We start from the raw sequence: 6,895 nt of genomic DNA, 5'->3' as shown, positions 1-6,895 counted from the left end.
TTTCTTGGTGGAGATTTCAATGTGAACACACTGTTACACTCGACTTTATCATCGCAATTAGATAACATCATCAGTTCAAATGGCTTCATGAATGTGATACAGTCTCCCACTAGAATAAATGTTTCCTGCTCAAGTGCCCTTGACCTTTTCGTTACCAATATTAGCACAGATGTCCATGACGCTGGTACAATAATTAGTGATATTAGCGATCACATTCCTATATTTATATCCTGTGGGGTTGGCGCTTCCATAGTGAAATCAAATAAAGTATCATATGTTTTCAAAACATATTTGAGCGTAATTTAAAAAATTTCAGGGTTGAAATTTTGTGCACTGATTGGGGCCCAGTTTGTTCTGAAACATGTGCAGATGAGGCGTGTAACACATTTATTAGCATCTTTAGCAATGTCTATAGCTCGAATTTTCCCTTATTAACAAAGACAGTCTCTAAAAATATTCGGAAGCCCTGGATCACTCCTCTACACCTGAAAATGTAAAAAAAAAAAAAAAGAATCGTTTATATAAGTCTTTTTTAACGTCGAGAGATCCCGATAAACTGAAAATCTTCAAGCAATATCGTAACCGCCTGACATCTGAATTGCGGAAATTGGGGAAAGCTAAACTGGAGTATCATACACAGCTTTTTAACCGAAAGTGCAAAAAAACGACCAGAATTATTTTGGAAATTCATAAATGAGGGGTTACACCGTAGTAGACCGCGTAAAGCTATTGGCGAACTTTTTGTTGACGGGAAAAGGGTTTCTGGGGCATCACTAGCAGAACACTTCAATAAAGTATTCGTAAACTTAAGCCCACCACCAAATAATGCTAATGCCTTCAGTTTTATACAAAATATAGTGCACGAAACAATATTTTTAGAACCGACTGATGAGCACGAAGTATGTTCTATATATACGGGTCTTAGCAATAGTAGAAGTTGCGACGCAGATGATTTACAAGCTAGACCCGTAAAATTTGTTATAGATATCATCGCCTCTTGCCTGGTGCATATTTTTAACCTTGCCTTGTCACAGGGGACGTTTCCTAGTAGAATGAAATTAGCTAAAGTATCAATCATATTTAAAGGAGGAGATGAACATCTACCGACAAACTATAGGCCTATCTCTATACTTCCTATATTTTCCAAAGGGCTTGAAACATTAATTTTAAAACGGCTTGATTCTTTCTTTGCTAAACATTTTGTGATATCGGATTTTCAATATGGTTTTCGCAAAGGAAAGTCAACTGAGTCTGCATTGCTTCAACAAAAAGAAATCATTTTGAAAAAATATAGAAAATCGGTTGTTTACCCTTGGTATATTTATAGATTTTAGTAAGGCATTTGATTTCATAAACCATAAAATACTACTTGATAAAGTATACTGTTATGGAATGCGTGGTGTAACTCTGTCCCTTTTACATTCCTATCTGGAGCACCGAAAGCAATGCGTTGTGATCGATGGTCATACATCGCCTTTTCTTAACATACGATGTGGGGTTCCCCAGGGTAGTATACTTGTGCCAATCTTATTTAATGTGTATATTAATTATATTGTAAATATAAACGAACAAATAAAATACATAATATACACTAATGATAACAACCTATTTCTCGCCGAAACGAGTGTTGAAAAATTAACCGTACACGCAAATGGTGTTCTTAGCCAGTTCCTTATATGGTCCAACAACAAGGGCCTTAAAATTGACATCCAGAAAACTTAAGCTATAGTTTTTCGACCAAAGAGCAGGGCTCTGCCAATTAATCATAATATTACAATAGGCAGCGAACCAATCGAGTTAGTGAAACAACATACAACGCTTGGAATAATTCTTTCTGAACACCTTTTGTGGAATGATCATGTCAATTATCTTGTTACGAAGCTGTCTAGGGGGGTTGGAGTTATGTCACACTGCCGCAATATTTTCCCAGTTAACATGAAATTAAAACTCTACTACTCACTATTTCAGTCTTACATTAATTATTGCCATCTTGTTTGGGGGCAACTATACAAACAAACATAGAAAAACTTACTTTACTTCACAAAAAGATGCTTCGTTATATTGCCAATGAGCACTATCTCGCTCACAGCAAACCTTTGTTTGCCAAATATAAAATAATTAATCTTGATAAGATGTATGACTATAGATTACTGCACAGCTTTCGTTTTTCATCTCCTGAGCATGTTTCGCTTTTATGCAAGATGTCGGAGCTCTCCGAACATCCTCGTAGTTTCAACACCCGTCTTTCCGAAAAAGGGATAGTACCCACGAGCTCGTACTAACTATACTTAGCTTTATTACTTAATCATCTACCTTTATTACTTAATCATCTTCTTAATAATAATACTGATATAGATCAAATGGGAAGGAAATCATTACTCATGCATTTCTTGTGAATTGTTCCGTGAAATTTCTTGGGCATACCCATACCTTTGTATAAATTTTGCATTTTGTACAGTGCTGTTAGAAGTTATGCATATGTGCGCCTTGTGTTATTTGTCGTAATTTTCTTCTGTATGTAGCTGTATATCTTTTCAATCTGTCACAAGTTCTGTGAATATTATTTTTTCTTTTTGTATAATGCTGTTAGAATTTGTATGCATGAAGTGATTACTCAGCGTATCTTTGCATGTAATATCCTTTTGTGTTCTGAATGGATGTCCTGCTGACAAATTTGAGACGGGCCCCAGACCTCGTCAAGCTGCCACTGGCAGCTTTTTGTCTAGGGTCTCCGTTGGCATAAAGGCCATAAATAAAACGATTGACTGAGTGATTGATTGAAAATCGAATCCTGGCCCTGCTGAAACGCCTGATCAGCTTTTTTTTTATTTCATGGCTTCAGTCTGCTTCAGTTTCTTCAGCCATCTGAGCGATTTCGCTCAAACTGCAATTCTTCAAAGTGTGCATAGAAAGATATAATTTACTGTACCTAACAATGCCCTAGAATTAACATTTACACGCACTGTTGCTTCATGTACATTCAATCCAGGACAACTTATAACTTTTGATTTATTTAGCAGTTACAAGTTGAAACAAGGCTGTTATTACCGTGTCCCTTAGAAGTTGTAGATAGGGAACATCAGAACTGCACATAATTAGAATTAACTTTGCCGTTTTGTTTTGTTTGATTTAAATTCTGTGTGCTCGTATATCTTGATGCAACAAACAAGAGTCGTACCTTTAGTGATCACACATGCTTATCTTGATGGCAACAAACTATAATTGTGTTTCACTTTTTTTTAGTTGAGCCAAAGTTTGTACTGCATATATGACCAGATCAATTGACAATTATTTATAAACCCGCACCGTGCGTGATGGCATCTATAGAAAAATCTACATTTATATGTGGAATTTTTGAATAAATAAAAACATTCTTAACCTCAAAAAGTCCGGAACCTGCCGTCGGCGTCCACTCGTCGTGCTTTATTTTTACTAACCAGACTTTCCGTCGTTGTTTTTTTTTTTTTTTTCTTTCAGAATAATAAAAAAGCGAAAGCCGTCACGGCTGCTGTTAGAGCACCCAACGGCACAGCAACAAACCATTTCCGTTTTAAAAGTAAAAAAAAAAAAAATAAAAGCTCGGCAAACCAAGGAGCTTGCAAACTCCCAGCGTAGCCTACGCGCGCGTACGGGGAATAAGAACAAAAATGGTGGACAGCAGCGTGTCGTGTACAGCGCATCCGTCGCTGCCCCGCGGTTGCTAGGGCCGAAGTCAACGCCGGTGGGAGGTGTCAAGGGTCCGCCTGAGTTCACCGAGGATAACATATATGGCCATACTCTTTCCCTATCTAAGGCTCTGCCAGAGATTTGCGCGCAACGACCACTACCGGCCGGCGCAGCAAGCGCGTGTTGCTATGTGTGACGAATCGACACAGCGTTCTCTTGGAGGAGCAGCCGATTCGGCGCGAGCGGCGTTGCCATATATATGCATGCTGCGTACACTCTAAAAAAAGCCCGTGTGTCTACTTTCCCGCACAACACTCGGAGAGCCAATCACCGCAGCTTGCTGAGGGAGCTCAGCGAATGACAATTCCGATACATATGTTTAGACCAAAAAGCGCAGTCTGAGTTGTGACATTAAGCAATGCAAGCGTGACGTTTTGCATTGCGTAATGTCACAACTCAGACCTCGTTTTTTGGTCTAAACATATGTTCCGGCAGTTTCATTCGCTGCGCTGCCTCCGTAAGTTGCGATGATTGGCTCTTAGAGTGTTGTGCGTGGAAGTAGACGCACAAGCTTTTTTTAGAGTGTATCGCCCACCGTTTAAAGATACTCCGCCCGGCCAGCAGGCAGGCCTGATTCGTTCAAGCCACGTTTCAGAGCGCTACAATACAAAACTCACGAGCGCGCAGTAACATATTTTTTTCGTAATTCGCGGCCTTTTCTTGAAGCCCGTCAAAAAATAAACTGTCATTAAGGTTTCTTAATAAAATCCACTGAATTGAATGTTTCTGAGGACGTTGTACAACTTTACAATTGATCTTAATTAACTATTTATTGGTAAAACAAGCAATGAACAATGACTCCAAACAATGAGCAAACTTATTACTTTGGTTTTCCCTTCCTAGAATGGTCCGAAATATATATTAAAGCTTGGCTCAAGTTACGGGGAACCCCTTGTATACTGGATTTCACCTAAAGAAACGTTGTAAAAAGTGTGTGGTTTCTCGAAGGGCGGAACTAGTGTCCCCGTTTGTGTGGTGAATTATGACATTTGAGTCTCTATTCAAGATCCCTTTTTTTTTAATTTAACGTGCATGTTTTAGGCACAAAAGGCATCGTTCGTTCTCTAAAGACAAAAATCTTACAAAAATATTTTCGCAGCGTATGTACTATGTGCAAAGCTTGCCTTTTATTATTTTAATACACAAGCAGTGCTCTATTGAGCACCCTTCGTTCAGTAAGGCGGTTTATAACTTCATTATGTTTTGTGAAATATTTCGTTCAAAGACAACCACCTAAGATAGAAATCACTATGTTACTGTGCTTTTTTTTCTTTTTTTTTGTGGTGGCCTTATGGTTACGCCAGCAAACAAAAACGAAAACATTCTTAAATAGAACATGCTAAAATGTTGTTTCCAGTGTTCGCTTTCGCACAATAATAAGACAGAAAACCATTACTTTAAAAACCGTTGTCCTCTCTGAGATTATAATATTCCTGGGGTTTAAAATTAAATTATATACAGGTGAATTCGATTTTACCATCCATAATATATGTTTATTGCTCCCAGGTACATACCACATTATCTGCTACTTTTCGCAGATCGTACTGTGATCTTTTGTAATTCTGATAGCGATAATTGTAGTTTTGTAGCGGAAAGTCTAAACACATCTAAGCTTGGTCGCTCGTGGAGAAATAGCTCGCCGTGCACATCCAGAGATTATAACTTCATTTTTCCTCCCTATGGGCGGTCATTGCGCCGCCCATTCATTTGTAACAAGGAAATCATAATAAAATAATATAGGTTGTTATAGATTGCTGAGACATGAGCTAAATTCGTCTTTTCCTGCAGCTGACTCTGTCCGGAATCGGGCCCTTTATCCCTTTATATCGTAATCTCTGTAATAGTCTCAGTCATCTCGAAACGTTTTGTCGATTGCGGACGGCTGCTGACGGCGAAAAGAAATTGAAAGAAGCGATTGAAATCGCGAAGGTTTTCTTCATCGATTTCTTGTACCGCTCGAGCTATTAAAGCTTCCATAATTGAAGCTGAGGCCTCAGGCAGGCCGACGTATACTTTTTCAATGTTTAAAAAAAAAAGGGCTTGTTCGAAAATCGGAAGTATATGTTTTTGATGAGCGATTCTTGTCTGATCAATTTTAAATACTCTGTGTTCCAACGCAGCTTTTGGGCAGCAAAAAAGCAAACATTAAAGGACACAGCACGCTTCGCATTCTGTATGAACACGAATTAACAGTCGTAAACAACAGGAGTTCGTGCCTATTTTGTGTTATGCTTTAGTTTAGACATTCATCCACCATTTTTTTTTATCAGGAAGAAGTGGATAATACGCGAAATTGTTCGAAGGTCTGGAAACACACTGTGCGCTACCATCTTTGTTGCGTTGAGATTCCTCCGCTGTTTATAAATTTCATTTCGTTGTCGGTAACAATAGAAACCTACTGCTCACCGTCATCGATCCCCACATACACCTGGGAGACCTCCTAAAGGTTAGTATTGTTTTACGCTCTTCTTGCGCATGTACGTGCCCGTCGCCTCTCCGGTTGCTGGTTGGTCGCCGCAACCAACATGGGGGACGTACACTTCAGCTCGAAATTTCGCTTTGAGTGCCGGCAAAGGCACGGGCACGAGAGCCTGGTTTTCGAAAGCGCTTTTTCTGCTGGAGTGCCTGTGTGAACGAAGAATTCTTCAGAACCACGCTTTCGCGTCGAGGCCTCTGCGAGCGCCCAAGCCAACTGGTTAGACGGAGCATGTTCTTTGACGCCCCACTAGATGGCGCCGTGCATTTCGCACACGGTTTTTACCGCTTCCCAAGCAAAGGATGGAAAGGTCACAATCGTGTGCTTTTAAGGCAGAAAGTTTTACGTAACCTCAGAAAGTAAATTACTCTTAACAGTCTTTAACTCTTGAGTAGTTCGTGTATTTTCTTGCCAGAAACATCATACTGGTTAGACAGTGGTGTGTAGCTTTTGAAATGGCATAAAGTGGCACTCTTAGTAAAAGTGAGTGATGGCCGGCTTCGCTTATTTTCTTTTCGCTAGTTAGAGGCTGCTGCAAATAAAACAACAGTATGTTGGGATAAAAGGGCAGATCACGCACCTTCTACGTCCGGGGACCGGTCCGGTGCTCAAAGGGGAATCCGATGCCCGTCCCACCGCGCGGCCGAGGGCTACCAGCGAGGGCGGTCACCGCGCCGGGTTCGGCCAACACCA

The 6,895-nt window shown here is 40.0% G+C and overlaps 1 pseudogene; it reads left to right on the top strand.

The window, feature by feature from the left end:
• Positions 1–1,902: 1,902 nt before the first annotated feature.
• Positions 1,903–2,396, top strand: LOC121834750 (annotated as a pseudogene).
• The last annotated feature ends 4,499 nt before the right edge of the window (positions 2,397–6,895 follow it).

This window comes from Ixodes scapularis, unplaced genomic scaffold (assembly GCF_016920785.2).
Source record: "Ixodes scapularis isolate PalLabHiFi unplaced genomic scaffold, ASM1692078v2 PGA_scaffold0__279_contigs__length_252992795, whole genome shotgun sequence".
Classification (NCBI taxonomy): Eukaryota; Metazoa; Arthropoda; class Arachnida; order Ixodida; family Ixodidae; genus Ixodes; species Ixodes scapularis.
Note: the sequence above shows the minus strand (reverse complement) of the source record. Positions and strands in the feature narration are given on the sequence as shown.